The 17,022-nt window shown below is 48.2% G+C and overlaps 1 protein-coding gene across 2 annotated transcripts in view; it reads right to left on the bottom strand.

Annotated features, from left to right (window-relative positions):
• The window catches only part of ANXA7 (annexin A7), an 84,665-nt gene extending 74,546 nt beyond the window's left edge, over positions 1-10,119 (bottom strand). For both annotated transcript variants that reach the window (XM_077454349.1, XM_077454350.1), the window contains exon 1: positions 9,955-10,119. The gene's annotated coding sequence lies outside the window, so the exon portion shown is untranslated. The remainder of the gene's footprint in view (positions 1-9,954) is intronic.
• Positions 10,120-17,022: the final 6,903 nt, after the last annotated feature.

The following is a 17,022-nucleotide window of genomic DNA, read 5'->3' as shown; positions in this document are numbered from 1 at the left end:
GCAAAAACAGAAGGATCCTGGAAATAGAGTAGGTGCGAGGATGCCACCCCATCTCCTCACACTTGGAGACGTAGACCTTCCACGTACGACGATGAATCTTCTGAGAAGGATTTCTGTGCCCTCAGCATAGTGGATATTACCGACAGCCATGCCATTAAAGCCAGTGACGGTAAAGCAGGATGAAGTATTGGACCTTGCGACAGAAGGTCCTCTCGCATCGGCAGTCGCGAAGGAACATCCGCCACCATTCGTACTATGTCGATGTACTACGGACGCCGAGGCCAATCTGGGGCAATCAGAAGCACCGGAATCCCCTCGGCCACCACTCTGCACCGCTGTGATAAGTGCTCCTACAAGCACCTTTTCCTACGCTGACCTGGACACGGAGTCATCCTCACTGTCCGAATGTTCCTGGACCGCATCCTCTGACATGCCAGAACAGGGGCCACCTAACACAGCAGGACCCAAGTCTGAATAAGAGCTTTCCCCAGAAGACTGGGGGGGGGGGGGGGGGGGCATTTTTTTTACCTCCCTTGCACCCGCACGGAGCTTCCACCCTGGCAACAAAGGTCTCCAGGATCACTGACAGAGCATCCATAGGCACAGCAGGGGCAGGGGAACCAGCTTCAATAACTGGGATGTCTGGGGAAGAAGCGCCAGCTTCTGACGCCATGCTGACCCATGCTCGCCTGTCACCACTTAGGGACCCAAGGCAAGTCCCATAAAATGTCCATCTCCTAGCTGCCACAGACAGAGGGGCCCCCGCAGGACTTGCCACCCTGACCCAGGTGCTGCGCTGTGCTGCTGCCGTCCGCTCTCCTGTGTCATCCACGAGGTGTGTGTGAAAAGCGAACTGTTCTAAAAGGAAACAAGCATTCAGCGCTAGAGGCAAAACTATCTGAGGCTGCTAGAAAATGGCCGTCGGCCGCCTCAGCAAATATGTCTGATGTCGCAGAGAAAACGGCTGCCGAACTTCCATAAAATGGCTGAAAGGCAAAAAAAATAAAAAAAAACTGGCTGAGGCTACAAGACAATGGCCGCGGCCCCCAGGAAAATGGTCACAGAAGGGCGCGGCAGCCTCCTCACATGTCAAATACAGCACAAACACCCCACTGTGGCCCAGAAACAGAGAAGAGGACGAGCGGGCCCCCACAACACTCAGCGCAGCCCCCTGCCAGGACCCAGAGACCCCCCCACCCAGGTACTTGCACTACACCCCCATGTGCCCAGTCACACAGCAGCCCATAGCATAGGGAGGAGGGAAGGGACAGGGAGAGAAGAGAGTGAGAGACCCCCTAATCAACCTCCCAGGGAATGCCCAGCTGCTCCATCCTGCCGAGACAGGTGGAACCATACTTACCCCTCCTGCAGGGACTGCTGGCATTCCACAGACAGACCCATCACCCGAGCAGTATGGGGTGGCTGTCGGCCATGGCACACTGACACAGACAGCAGTAGCCCAGTCATATGTGTGCCCCAGAGCATATAGCTCACCGGCCGCCCCTGGATCAGACGGGGCATGTCGTGGCCGACCCAGCGCGTAGCTGGGGCCTGCTCATGCTCGATGGCCAGGCTGGGGAGACTACCAGGACCTATATTATCCAGCCTGTCATGCAGCCCAGCTGTTGATTGTAGATTAAGGATGAGCTCGGGCGTGTTTGCAGAGAGCCCACCAGGAAGTCGGCGCAGCACTGCGCTAGTCACAGGCAGGGAGATATTGCCCTGATGCACAGCTGCTGAGATCGGGAAATGTCTCACTGCCTGTGTTTAGCGCAGCGCTACAACGACTTCCTGGTGGGCTCTGCACGTGGAGTGTGCGAACACGCCAGAGCTCATCCCTAGTGTAGATCACAGGAATTTAAAAAGGAAAAAATTCCCAGGACCAATGGTCCCACTAGGAGCCAGGTCCTTCTACACTAGGCAGAAAAAAAACTGGGCTGCTGGATGCAGTGTGAGGGGTTATAGCCAGTAGGACCGCTGTCTGGGCAGTACTATGCAATTGTTGCTGTTCTGCCTAGTCCTCTCCTAAAAGGACAATATAACCCTAAGGTCAAGATGAAGAAGCTGTGTCCTTCAATGAACGATCCGGACCCCCGTGCCAGTCGGGACCCCCAAACTCAATTGCCGCGGGCATACCCGCGATCGTCTCACGGGGCGGCTGAACTAGGAGATGCCGTTGTAAACAGCATCTCCCAGTTCTGCCTAGCAACAAGTGACGCTGATCTCTGCTCCATGTGATTGGAGCAGAGATCAGTGTTCACTAAAAGAAAGCCCAGCCCCCAACAGTAACACACCCCTAGGAACACTTAACCCCTTCACTGCCAGTGTCATTTACACAGGAACCACTGCATTTGTATAGCAGTGATTGCTGTATAAATGGCAATGGTCCCAAAAATGTGTCAAACATGTCCGTTGTGTCCGCCATAATGTCGCAGTCACAAAAAAATAAAAAATAAAAAAAAAATTAATAAAAATGCCATAAAACTATCCCCTATTTCGTAAACGCTATAACTTTTGCGCAAACCAATCAATCGCTTATTGCGATTTTTTTACCACAAATATATAGAAGAATACGTAGAGGCCTAAACTGAGGGGAAAAAAAATGTTTAGATATTTTTGGGGGATATTTATTATAACAAAAAAGTAAAAAATAATGTGTTTTTTTCAAAATTGTCGCTCTATTTTTTTTTTAGAGCAAAAAATAAAAACCACAGGGGTGATCAAATACCACCAAAAGAAAGCTCTATTTGTGGGAAAAAAAAGGACGTTAATTTTGTTTGGGAGCCACATCGCACGACCACGCAATTGTCAGTTAAAGCGACGCAGTGCCGAATCGCAAAAAGTGGCCTGGTCTTAAGCCAGAAAAATGGTCCGGGGCTGAAGTGGTTAAGGAGGGACATGTAAATGTGTTGGAATGGCCTACTCAAAGCCCAGACCTCAATCCAATAGAAAATCTGCGGTCAGACTTAAAGTGGTTGTAAACCCTTACAAACCACTTTGACCTACAGGTAAGCCTAGATTAAGGCTTACCTGTAGGTCCAAGAAATATCTCCTAAACCTATATGGTTTAGGAGATATTTGCCCGAAAACAGGCACCGCTGTCTACGGCGCAGTGAGCGTGGCATTCTCAACGATGGAGCTGCCGCGCGTGTCTGACTTTTTCTGTTATTTTGTCCTATTTGTTTTTGCTTCACAATAAAAAAATAAATAGTCTTCAAAGTTGTGGGCATGTTCTGTAAGGGCCGGTTCACACAGCGAGGCGAGGCGACACGGCTCGCCTCGCCTCGCTCCCGCAAGTCGCCCCCGTTCTGTACAATGGAACCGTTCTGAGAGGAGCGACTCGAGTCGCTCCGACTCAGAAAAAAGGTTCCTGTACTACTTCGGGGCGACTTGCATTGACTTCTATACAGAAGTCCTCTGCAAGTCGCCGCTGAGCTCCCCGCAGGTCGCGGCGAGGTAAGTCGGAGACGCCGCGCCGCGCCTCGCTGTGTGAACCGGCCCTAAATTAAATGATGCAAATCCTCAAACAACCCATATTAACTACAGTTTGTGAAGCAATAAAACATGAAAAACGAAAAGGGAGTGAATACTTTTGCAAGACACTGTATACCATGGAACACAGTGAAGACAGTCATCATTAAGTGGAGAAAATATGGCACAACAATGACATTACCAAAAACTGGATGCGTCTCCAAAATTTATGAAAAGACAAGAAGAGGCTGGCTGCCCACAGCACATGTGTGAACCGTGCTGCGTTTTGTGAATGGTCCTGCAGTCTTCTGGGACCAGTGATGTGTCCCAGAAGATTGTGGAAGAGGGAGTGGGCACCAGCCAAAACTAGAAGGTACCCACCAAAAAAAGGACAAATGTGGTAGGTGGAAGGGGGGGGGGGCCGAAGACTTCAAGTGGAACCATACTTTTAAAATTTAAATTTTAGGTAAATTTACCTAAATCTGCCAGTGGATCCAACACCCCACTACCCCCAGATGGGCAATTCTGTTGAACAAATGTGCCTTCTGTTCTTCACCCACACTAATACAGGAGGTGTGTTACTGACCGGATCACCAAGTGAAAACAGGACGGGGAAAAAAAAATAAACTGATGCAGCCACCACATCTAATTGGTAATCTGCAATATATTACATTTTTGATGTCAGGTTTAACCACTTGCTGTCCGGAAGATTTTACCCCATTCACAACCAGAACATTTTTTGCCATTTAGAATTGCGTTGTCATATAATGCTGTACCCAAAAAATAAAACAAAATTATATTAAAACAAATTATATATACATACATACACTTTTTCAACACAAATATAGCTTTCTTTTGGTGGTGTTAGATCACCACTGGGGTTTATATTTTTTTGCAATATAAACAAAAAAGGCAAAATTTTGAAAAAAAAAAAAAAAAAAAACACAATTGTTACTTTCTGCTATAAAACATAGCGAATAAGAAAACTGTAAAAAAATAATTCTTAAATGTGTTCATAAATTTAGGACAAAATGTATTTTGCTACATGTCTTTGGTTAAAAAAATCCCAATAAGTGTACTTTATATTAATTGGTTTGTGTGAGGCCCCTTTCACACTGGGGCGGTGCAGGCGTCGGCGATAAAGCGTCGCTATCTTTTGCAGTGCTTTACCGTTGTTTTAGCGGCGGTCTGCGGCCGAAAAAGGGTTAAAACCGCCCACAAAGCACCGCTGTATAGCCGCACTGTCCCATCAAATAAAGAGGACCTGTCACCAGGCCATCAGAGTACCCGAGTACCTATTTGCAGCCCCTGCCTCATAGAATATATGTTGGGGTGTTTGCTTTCCAAAATGGGGTAATTTTGTGGGTAATTCCACTGGGCTGGTGCTCAAGTACCTTCAAAACTGTTATAGGTAGGAATGAAACGAGATGTGTAATTTATGCTCCTAGAATGCCTGAAGGTACTACTTCAATGTTGGGCCGCTGTATGTGGCCAGGCTGTGTAAAAGTCTCACATATGTGGTATCGCCATACTCGAGTAGAGTAGCAGAATGTGTTTTGGGGTGTAATTTTTGCTATATACATGCTATGTGTTAGAAATATATGTTATAAATTGACAACTTTGTGAAAAAAAGCGTCTGGGGAAAAAAAAAAAAAAAAGAAAAAAAAAAAAAGAACCATTCAAGATTCATTATGCCTCATTTTGTCGGCAATTCCATTGTCCTGGTGCTCCAGGCCCTTCAAAAGCATAACAGGTGGTCGAGAAATTTTTGCTCGTAGAACACCTGAAGGTGCCACTTCAACGTTGGTCCTTTGTATGTGGCCAGGCTGTGTAAAAGTCTCACACGTGTGGCATCGCCATACTCGGGAAGAGTAGCAGAATGTATTTTGGGGTGCAATTTGTTGTATGCATATGCTGTGTGTGAGAAATAACGTGATAAAAAAAAAAATTGTCTTTTCCTGACCGGCCGGGTTGCCGGAATGACTGCTAAAGTGCGGACCTGCATTGCCAATGACAGCTGATCACGTGATGCCAACACAGCCGTTAATCGGCTATTTTTTCTCCTTGCGCTGATAGGGTGAGGGAGAAAAAAAAAAGCCGATCACCGGTGGCAGTGAGAGGGACATCAGTCCCGATCACTGCGATGTGCCGCCAGCTCCTCAGTGCCCACCTGTGCCCCCTACAGGTGCCACCTAGCAGTAGGCAACAGTGCACCTACCAGTGCCCATAGTACCATCTGTCAGTGCCTGAAGAACAGTGCCCAGTGTCACCTATCAGTGGTACCTATGAGTGCCCAATCCGTGCCACCCATGAGGGCCCATCCGTGCCGCCTCATCAGTGCATAGCAATGAAGCAGAAATTTTTTTTTTATAACAAACATGTTTTTTTGTTTGTTTTTTCTAAATTTTCCATCTTTTTTGTTTGCTTAGCAAAAAATAAAAACCCCAGCTGTGATTAAATACCACCAAAAGAAAGCTCTGTCTGTGGGAAAAAAAATTATAAAAATTTCATTTGGGTACAGTGTTGTATAACTGTGCAATTTTCATTCAAAGTGTGTCAGCGCTGAAAGCTGAAAATTGGTCTGGGTAGGAGGGGGGTTTAAGTGCCCAGTAAGCAAGTGGTTAAAGAGCACCTGTCATTTGAGATCCATCATGGCAGCGCCTGTTAGCGGGCATCCACTCACCTGCTGCCACCACGTCTCTCACCTTCTTGTGTTACTGCTGCATCACCAGCCCTCCCATTAAACTGAACAGGATTTTTGGTGAGTCAACAGTGGGTCAGAGATGACAGTTGCTCCTTAAAAATGATAAAAAAAAAATAAAAAAAATCAAGCCTTTTTACTAGCGATTTAAATCAAAGCCATCCTGGTGGCAACACACCGACATCCCAAATTTTAAACACGCTGACATACCAATCCCAAATTGTGAAACACTGACATTCCCAGGATAGTTTTTAAGGCAGGGCAAAAGGGGCAGCGGTCCTGGGCCCCATCATTGTTGTGGGGCCCAAAGCAGCTGCCTCATACTTGCCAACTATCCCAGTTTAAATTCCCTTATCACTTGAAGTTTTAGTCCCATGCTGTGTCCCAATATCTCAGTGTAAAGTTCTGTTGCTGCTGCCCAGCTCTGCCCTATTGCCATGTACAGATGACTCACCCGCAGACCCTGTGTTTACATGTAAATAACCTGCATCAATAAGTAAATGGTCGCGGACCGCAGCATTGGTATGTAAATAGAGGCGGCATTCATATGTATATCATGTCCCCCTGAGGTCATGTCTACCATTACTTCTGCTGAATGCTGCCCACTGTGGAGGTAAATGAGCATGCTTGAAAGTCCAGCCTACAACTATAGTCATTAAGCCTAATTTCAGACTGTTCTGCAAAGGTAAGCAAATTGGAGGTGGAACCCTTCTTCAAAAGAACATGGTGCCACAGCACCCTGCATTTTGGTGCATGTGAATACGCACATCTCAGCTGATGCATGAGGGTGTCATTAACCACTACAATACAGGGCACTTTCACCCCCTTCCTTCCCAGCCCAATTTTCAGCTTTCATCGCTCTAGAGCTTTCAGTGACAATTGCACGGTCATGCTACACTGTACCCAAATGAAATTGTTATCATTTTGTTCGCACAAATAGAGCTTTATTTTGGTGGTATTTATTCACGACTCCGTTTTTTATTTTTTGCGATATAAGCGCAAAAAAAGCGGAAATTTTGAAAAAAAAACAATATTTTCTTTTTTCTATTTGAAAAGAAATCCAATAAAATCAAATTTTGTCATAAATTTAAGCCAAAATGTATTCTGCTACATGTTTTTGGTAAAAAAAAATCCGTTAAGTGTATAATAATTGGTTTGTGTGATTAGGGACATATGTACGCAAATGATCATGTACATATGTGTGCAGGTGATCACATACATATGTGTGCAGATAATCATTGGGACATGTGATTTTAGTGGGACATATGTGGGGGACATGTTTTTATTATTAGGGACATGTGTTTTTATTATTTGGGGACATGTGTGTTTTGGGGACATGTGTGGGGACTGTGTGGTGTGTTGTTTGTTGACACTAGACTGATGATCAGTGAGTAAAAAGCTGTAAAAAACAGCTCATACTCACTGATCATCAGCCGGCTGCAGCGTTCTGCTCTCAGCGATGACTTCCTAGCAACCGGCTGTTTGTTTACATCACATGGCGGCCGTGATTGGACACGGCCGTCATGTGATCAGGAGGGCCAATCACAGAGCCCTCCTGCCGATCCGAGATGCGCCGTGTCCGAGTGACACGAGCACACCGGGATCGCGCCGCTGCGCGGCACGCGCGATCCCGCTACTTCTGAAGGACGTTCCTGAACGTCCTATCAGGAGTAGACGGCTCCCACCCGGCTGTATATATGCATTGGCCGGGTGGGAAGTGGTTAATGGCACTTCTGTACATCTGCTAAAGGGCAGCATGTTTCTGTGGCGTCAGGAAAGCAATTTTGCACGTATTTCTGGCACACATAAATGTGAACGCAAGCTAAATGTCTCAGTTACATTGGTGGTCAGTGTAAATCTTATTACATTGGGGCTTTGTGTACAATCCTTGCATTCACAGCTGCTCCTATTACATTAGTGATCCGTGTACATCCCCATTACCTTGGTGACCAGTGTAGAAACTCCTCTATTATTGGTAATCTTTAAAAAAAAAAAAAAAATCCAAATTTGCATTTGTGATCAGTTTCGAATCCTCCTCTACATTGATGGTCCATGTAAAAGCCCCCTTTAAAATGGTGGCGAGTGTAGAAATCCCCCTTTATTGGCTGTTGATGTAAAAGCCCCAAATACATTGGTTGTCAGTGTAAATTCTTCATAACATTGGTGATCAGTGTACATTCTCATTTACATTGGTGGAGAGTGCAGACTTCCCTTTACACTGGTGGTCAGTACAAATCTCGGACAATGGTTGTCAATATAAATTCCCCCTTACATGGAGGTCATTGTATATCCTCCCTTAGACTGGTGGTTGGTGTAAATGCTCTTATTACAGAGGTGTCAGTATATAAACCCCACTTTTCTATTGGTGGGCGGCATAAAATCCCCCTTTACATGGTGGTCAGTGCAAATTCACCCTCACATAGACGACGGTCAGTGTAAATCCCCCCTTACTGGTGGTCATTGTAAATTCCCCGCTATATACTTGCCAAAGATTTCCAGCTTTGCTCTACAAGATTCAAAATCTGTCACAGCGTACCGCCTCCTAACTAATCCCATCCCCCCACCACTGCTACTGATCCCATCAACCTCCCAGCATTGCCACTGATCACATCCCCCCACCTCTCCCCCTCCATTGGCACTTATCCCAGGATTTCTAGGAGTTTTCTGTCCATTGATGGGTCCCCTCAACTCCCCAGTCCATGACGTGCACGCAGTGAGGAGATGATGTGCTGTAACCTTTAGCAACCAAACAGTGAGCAGTAATGCTGTGCACTAACCTCTTGCAAACAATCTTTGAACGGTAAGGCTATACAGTAACTTATAGGAACCGAACAGTGAGTAGTAATGTGCAGCAACCTCTAGAAACCAATTAGTGAGTGGTATAGATGTTCAGTAACCTCTAGCAATCAGTGAGCAGTATTGATGTACAGTAATCTCTAGCAACCCATCAACAAGCAGAATTCATGTGCTGTAACCTCTAGAAAATAAACAGTGAGACATAATGTGTGCTGTAAACTCTAGTGGTAATGATACACTGTAACGTCTCGCAACCAATCCCAATCGCTGCCTGATCTGATTCAGTAAACCGATATTGAGTCTAGCTGCTATTTTTTGTCTTAAAACATGTGGAGAGAGAAAATGCATGGAAGAAGGGGCCCAAGAAAACGTTTGCCAAGGCTCCAGTCAATATTAAAGACGGCCCTGGACATCCCGATCCCAAATCGGGGGGGTGGGGGGGTTCGGTGTAACGCCGACATCCCGGTCCCAAATTTGGGACACGCCGACATCCCGGTCCCAAATTTGGGACACGCCGACATTCCGGTCCCAAATTGGGACATCCCGATCCCAAATTGGGACACGCCGACATTCCGATCCCAAATTGTGACATCCCAATCCCAAATTGTAACACACCGACATCCCAACTGTAACACACTGACATTCCGATACCAAGTTGTGGGGCTGAGAGAGGAGAGCAGAGAATGCACACATGGTACATGGAGGGGGGAGGGGGAAGAGGTCAGTCAGACAAGGAAGGGGCACACAGGCCGAGTGCAGGCTGAGGGGAAGTGTCCGGAGAACACACCCTGCACCATTCTTCCCCCCCACCGAACAGTACACAGTCCTCCTTCCCCCCTCCGCACAGTGCGGGATACAGCCAGCTCACATACATACATACATACAAATATATATATAGCAGGGCCGACACCTCCCGGTCCACTCCTAAACTTTCCCGGGACTCGGATAAAGTCCCCTCTTCCCTCCCCCACCCAGCAGGGCCTCACCTCGTTAGCGGGTCACTGGCGGTCGCACGGTAATCCTGAGGAGGCAGAGAGAAGCCGACAACAAATACTCCCGGAGGGGGCGACCAGAGTACAACGGCTCCAGCCCGGAAGAGAAGAGGGAGCCGCCCAGCTAGAACGTCACACGGAGGAGAATCCAGTGGGCGGGGCGGGGCGGGGCTGGGCGTGTAAAGGGAACCTGTCAGGCTGGAATCCGGGAGGTTGGGCGAGGTGTGGTGCTGGGAGCGGCCCGGCTCTTGTGAGTGTCGGCATTGGAGATATATACATACTGTATACACCGACTGTCAGTAAAATTATACACAGTTTGTAACATCCATAGTTTTTGCATCTGTCAATGAATATCCATTATGGATGTGAGATTTCCTCGCCTGTAATCGACGTTGATGAACAGATGCGAAAATGACAAATTTTTACAAACTTCGTAAATTTCCTTACAATTGGCAACCTTGTCACCGACCACCAGTAACATTATGACCTCTGATAGGTTAAGTGAATAGCATTGATTATCTCATTATAATGGCATCTGAAAGTCAGTGGGATAGGTTAGACAGCAAGTGAACATGTTGTCCCTGAAGTTCATGTGTTAAAAGCAGAAAAAATGGGCAAGGGTTAGGATTTGAGGGACTATGACCAGGGCTGAACTGTAATGGCTGGATGACTGGGTCAGAGCCTCTCTACAACTGCAGCTCTTTGTGGGATGTTCCCGATCTGTAATGGTCAGAACCTACACCAGCGGTCCAATGAAGAAGAACAGGCCACAGGGTCATGGGTGGCCAAGGCTCATTAATACACATCGGGAGTGAAGGCTGGTCTGTGTATTCTGATCACAATAGAACAGCTATTGGAGCTCACATTGCTGAAAATGTTAATGCTGGTTCTGATAGAAAGGTGTCAGAAGACACAGTACGTCGCAGTTTGTTGTGTAGCCACAGATAGGGATGAGCCGAACACCCCCCGGTTCAGTTCGCACCAGAACTTTCGAACAGACCCCAAATTCGTACGAACTTTAGAACCCCATTGAAGTCTATGGGACTCGAACGTTCGAAATTAAAAGTGCTAATTTTAACGGCTAATATGCAAGATACTGTCCTAAAAAAGGGTTTGGGGACCTGGCTCCTGCTCCACGGGACATGGGTCAATGCAAAAAAAACTTTTAAAAACGGCCGTTTTGGCGGGAGCACTGATTTTAATGACGATTAAAGTGAAAAAAAAAGTGAAATATTCCTTTAAATATGGTGCCTGGGGGTGTCTGTAGTATGCCTGTGAAGTGCCACGTGTTTAGAACAGTCCCTGCACAAAATGACATTTAACGGAAATAACGTCATTAAAAAACTGCTTGCGGTTTTAATGTTATATCTGGTTCCTGCAATATGGTTGAAAATCATTGAGAAAAATGGCATGGGTAGCCCTCCCTGCCCATTACCAGCCCCTTTGGGTCTTGTACACATATTAAAGGGGTTGTAAAGGTAAATGTTTTTTCACCTTAATGCATTCTATGCATTAAGGTGAAAAAACATCTCACACTGCCGGCGCCCCCAGTCCCCCCGTTTTACTTACCTGACCCCTCGAAAATCCCGCGCTCGCCCCCGCCGTCCTCTTCGCCGCTCAGCCTGGCCGCTGATTGGCTGGAGTGGATGGATTGAAAGCAGCGCAGCCATTGGCTCGCGCTGCTGTCAATCACATCCAATGACGCAGCGCGCCGGGGGGCGGGGCCTTGTGATACAGCGAGCGGCTATAGCCGCCGGCTGTATCACGGGAGCGCGCCCGCAGTGCTTCTCACCAATGCGAGGGAGCTCGCATTAACGTGAGAAGCACCTGCGGGAGGAAGCAGAGACAGCCGCCGAGGGACCCCAGAAGAGCAGGTTCGGGGCCACTCTGTGCAAAACGAGCTGCACAGTGGAGGTAAGTATGACATGTTTGTTATTTTAAAAAAAAAAAATTTTTTACTTTACAACCCCTTTAAGGGGAACCCCGTACCCATATTAAAAAAAGGAAATATGTGTGGCCCCCAGGCCCTATATACTCAGAACAGCAGTATACAGGCGGTGCAAACAAGACAGGGACTGTGTAGGTTTGTTGTGTTAAGTTGAATCTGTTTGTAATTTTCAACCGGTACATTTTTAAAGTGTAGCTCCAGTCAAAAAAACGATTTTTAAGCTTTTTGGAAAACATAGGGAAGGGTTATCACCCCTGTATAATTTGTTTTGCCGTCCGTCTTTTTCAGAGCACGCAGACAGCACGCACAATCTCCTACCGCTGACTGCAAGCTCTATTTAAAACGAGCAAGATATTTAGCTATATAGGTGTATATAGCGGTGTATACTGCGTTCAGAGCACGCAGACAGCACGCACAATCTCCTAACACTGACTGAAAGCTCTATTTAAAACGAGCAAGATAGTTAGCTATATAGGTGGATATTTTTATTCCAAGAATACTGCTACCATCTTACAATCATAACATTACAAAACAAAAATCAGTTTACATACACTTTACAATAAACAAACTATACCATCAAAGAGAACAATTTTTACATGTCATTCTCCCCCTCCTCATCCCCGGAAGAAAAATCTATGAGAAGGTCTTTACTTCTACTGCTAGGCCCTGGCGGAGGCCCAGGATCCACCTCAGGTGGTGGAGCCCTCTTTTTCTTCTTCTTCCCCTGCTTTTTCCTTATCGTGACCCAAGCCACTTCACCCTCCTCATCTGACACCTCTTTTGGGCGCTTCTGAGCTCCTTTTACAGAGACCTCCATCTCCTCCTCCCCAGACCTATCATCTCCAGCCGAAGAGTCGGATGAAGAGACAGCGACCAGACGCCTGCCCGGCCTACACCTTCGAGGAAGAGGAGTGGGAACAGGACCCTGGGGGTTGGAACCCTGTGCCCCCCCACCTGGAAGGGGAGTCCCGACCACCCCCACCTGACCAGATACTTGACTTTCAGTAACAGGGGCCTGGGCAACCTCTACAGGTCGCACCCCTTTCTCTCTTTGAGGGACCTTGTTTGCTTTCTGAACTTGAGGTGTACCTTGTGGTTCCACCACAGGAGAACTTTCCTGCCTTTCCCCTCCAGAACTTTGCCCAGCAGGGGGCGGTACATTGTCCCCTCCTAATCCATCACTTGCTGCAGCTTCACCCCTGTAGGCCCTGGGGCATCTGCTAAAGGGATGCCCCATTTGACCACATAGGTTGCAGCAGATTAAGCCGCAAGTGTCACCGGAGTGCCCGAATTTATTGCACTTAGTGCAGCGCACGATTGTGGGTTGGACACCCGCACCTGAAACACCTACGAGGCTGACCTGGGTAGAACACCAGGATTCTGTCCCTTCCCAGGAAAGCACTCCCTGGGACATGCGCAACCGTGTTGCCAGATCTTTTTAAGCGAATCCTGGTGTTCCACGCTCCAGTCCATACCCCCCGCTCGTCTAGACATTTATTCAGAGGACACTGCAACTGGCCATGCCTTCCCAGCCAAGTTGCTATGTCCTCTGGAGGCAGGCTCTCGTTTCTCACTAATACCGTGAGATTTTTAATCTCCTCCTGCCTACTCAAGGGGATCAAACGAAGCCCCTTCCAGGGATCAGTACCCCTGACCAGCCCAAAAGCGGTTATAAAACGCTCCATGGTCACCGCGTTGGTGAAACTGATGTCAAAGTCAGGGGAGCCCGCTGGATGTATTACAGCAAAAAGCTCAGCCACCCTGAACCCCAACGCCAAGATCATGTCAACCACTTTGCCCCTTGTGGGACACTGACCCTCACCCTCCCATCTCAGCTGAACTACGTTCCTACGGCTATGCTCCGGACCACCTGTCCCCCTAGACCAAGAACTGGCCCCTGGGGTCTGACCAGCCGGGGGAGCCCTAAAATTGCTGGCCCCAAACTGGTGGTACAGGTGGTCCAAAGGCACACTGGACCCAGCCACATTGGCGTAGGAACGTTTCTCACCAAGGGCTGTCAACAACCTCACCTCCGGTGTACCCCTCAACCTGGGCTCCGGAGGAGGAGTCTCCGCCACAGACACCGGGGGCACCACATGAGAAGAGACCCCCACTCCCCCAACATGAGGATTCACTTTTACACCGGGCTGAACCTTAGAGTGAGTTTCCTCCTCAGAACTGTAAAACAGAGCATTCCAAGATTCCTGCCATTCCACCTCCATATAGGCGCCGCAGGAATCTACTGACACCTGACTCTGCATTGATTGAGAACCCTCCAAGTCCCGAATGAACGCCATTGCAGGGTTCTCATCATCAAGCTCTCCCATTGGGCAGTCACCCCAGGCTGCAACTTGCTCAGGTATCATACTGTTAGATGTTTCAACATTACCACTTTTGTTTACACTTTCCTGACCGGAACGAAGACCGGAAGTTCCTTGAAAACAACCTCCGTGGTCTACTTCCGGCCTCGCCACCGTCACTTCCGGCCGCGGGCCAATCCCGCCAGGAACCTGCCCGCCCACCGGAAGTGCGTCATCACCACCCAACACGCTACTATTGGCCTTGCGGTCAGAAGCACCACCCCTCCTCCCGCGGGAAGACGGCGTTTTCTCATTCACGGCCGCCATTCCCAAACTATCAGACGCCATGCTGCCGGCCAACGCTGCACCGCTCCCCACAGCGGCAGCCAAGCTGGCTTGCCTCTCACATTTCCCGGTCCCCTTACCCTGAGCCCGGCTTGCGGCAGCGGCAGCCGACAACGCAACTGACGGTATGCCCTGCTTGCAACCACCGGTCGGGATCACTGGGGATTGTACAGGTAAGTCCGATTTTTCTTTGCTTACTAGTCTAGCAAGCTGAACCACAGGTATCTTCTTTTCTTTCATGACACATTTTTCTTTATTGTCCTTCTGCTGTCTCCTTCCTGCTTCACCGGAGTCTAACCTGCCTTCTGGGGATACAGCCTCGCTCATAGGCTGACAACCCCTAGGCTTACCCGACCCCTCTGCAGTACTAACGGAGTTAGCAGTCTTGTCACTGGGAGCACTCTTCACACTTGCAGCCTTCTCTGCACTCTTTCTCACCGGTGCTGTCTCTTTACAAGCCATTGGCTTTTTCTCCACCACCTCTTCACGGGTGGCCACCTCAGAGGGACCCGCCATTTCCTCCTCTTGCGTTGTGTTCGGGGCTGGATACAGTCTACGGCGTCTCCCTGCCTGGGTCCCCTCGTCACACGCAATTCTCATCGCTTTGTCCACGTTAGATAGAAAGTCTTTCTCACCAGAAGCACTGTCAATCAGGTTGGATAACAGCTCACCCATCATGCTGCACTGCTTCTTCAATCCGTCTATCACCGTCTTATACTCCTGTCTCTTTACAACGCCCGATCTGTCTCTCCGGTTCCTTAACTCCGCCAGGACCTTCATTTTCTCGCAGTAGCTGCGGGAAGCCTTCACAATTAAGCTTTTAGCTTTCTTTCTTCTGTCTGCAGATTTCTCCGCATCCTCTCCTGGCTGTCTCAGAGACCAATCTGCAAGATCCAGTTGGTTCTCCAAGAACAACCTCTCCCCCTTGACGAGCTCCAGGAGCTTAGGGGCTCCACGTCCTTCACTAGGCTGAGAAACAGGCCCCTGGCCTGGGCTGACCGACGCCATCAGCTCCCTGTCCTCCTCCACCACTCTGGAAGTCCTCAGAGATCAGAGCACGCAGCCAGCACGCACAAGGTCCTACCACTGACTGAAAGCTCTATTTAAAACGAGCAAGATAGTTAGCTATATAGGTGGATATATCGGTGTATACTGCGTTCAGAGCACGCAGACAGCACGCACAATCTCCTAACACTGACTGAAAGCTCTATTTAAAACGAGCAAGATAGTTAGCTATATAGGTGGATATAGCGGTGTATACTGGGTTCAGAGCACGCAGACAGCACGCACAATCTCCTAACACTGACTGAAAGCTCTATTTAAAACGAGCAAGATATTTAGCTATATAGGTGGATATAGCGGTGTATACTGCGTTCAGAGCACGCAGACAGCACGCACAATCTCCTAACACTGACTGAAAGCTCTATTTAAAACGAGCAAGATAGTTAGCTATATAGGTGGATATAGCGGTGTATACTGGGTTCAGAGCACGCAGACAGCACGCACAAGCTCCTAACACTGACTGAAAGCTCTATTTAAACGAGCAAGATAGTTAGCTATATAGGTGGATATAGCGGTGTATACTGCGTTCAGAGCACGCAGACAGCACGCACAATCTCCTAACACTGACTGAAAGCTCTATTTAAAACGAGCAAGATAGTTAGCTATATAGGTGGATATAGCGGTGTATACTGCGTTCAGAGCACGCAGACAGCACGCACAAGCTCCTAACACTGACTGCAAGCTCTATTATAAAAGATAGATATATCGCTAGCTATATAGGTGAATATAGCGGTGTATACTGCAGTCAGGGCATGCAGACAACAACCACTACAGAAGAGCAAGAACGAAAAATCGGCCGATAACGATCGGTGTGTACTGTGTTGAAGGTACACAGAACACCCACTAACTGCTACAGATGGCAACACACTACACAAGGCCGCCGTGCTGGCGGCCTTATATAGTGTGGGGCGTGTACTACACAGCCTGAGCTGCCGGCGCTGTGATTGGCCAAGCATGCAGGGTCACAGTGCATGCTTGGCCAATCATGAGCCAGCAATGCACTGCGCCATCGCAGTGCATTGTGGGCCGTGAGCGCCACACGAATTTGGCGCGAACGGCCCATAACGTTCAGAATTCGCCGAACGGACGAACAGCCAATGTTCGACTCGAACGTATGTTCGACTCGAACACGAAGCTCATCCCTAGCCACAGACCAGTTAGGGTGCCCATGCTGACCAGTGTCCACAGCCAAAAGTGCCTATAATGGGCACGTGACCATCAGAACTTGACCATGGAGCAATGCAAGAAGGTGTTCTGGTGTGATCAATTCAAGAATGGTTTGAGGAATACAACAAGTTCAGTGTGTTTACTTGGCCTCCAAATTCTCCAGGTCTCAATCCAATCAAGCATCAGTGAGATGTGCTGGAAAAACAAGTCCGATCTATGGAGTCCTCATCTCACAACTTA

This window comes from Lithobates pipiens, unplaced genomic scaffold (assembly GCF_037356315.1).
Source record: "Lithobates pipiens isolate NorthernLeopardFrog02 unplaced genomic scaffold, aLitPip1_a1.2 Scaffold_25, whole genome shotgun sequence".
Lineage (NCBI taxonomy): Eukaryota > Metazoa > Chordata > Amphibia > Anura > Ranidae > Lithobates > Lithobates pipiens.
This window is presented reverse-complemented; position numbering and strand designations above follow the sequence as displayed.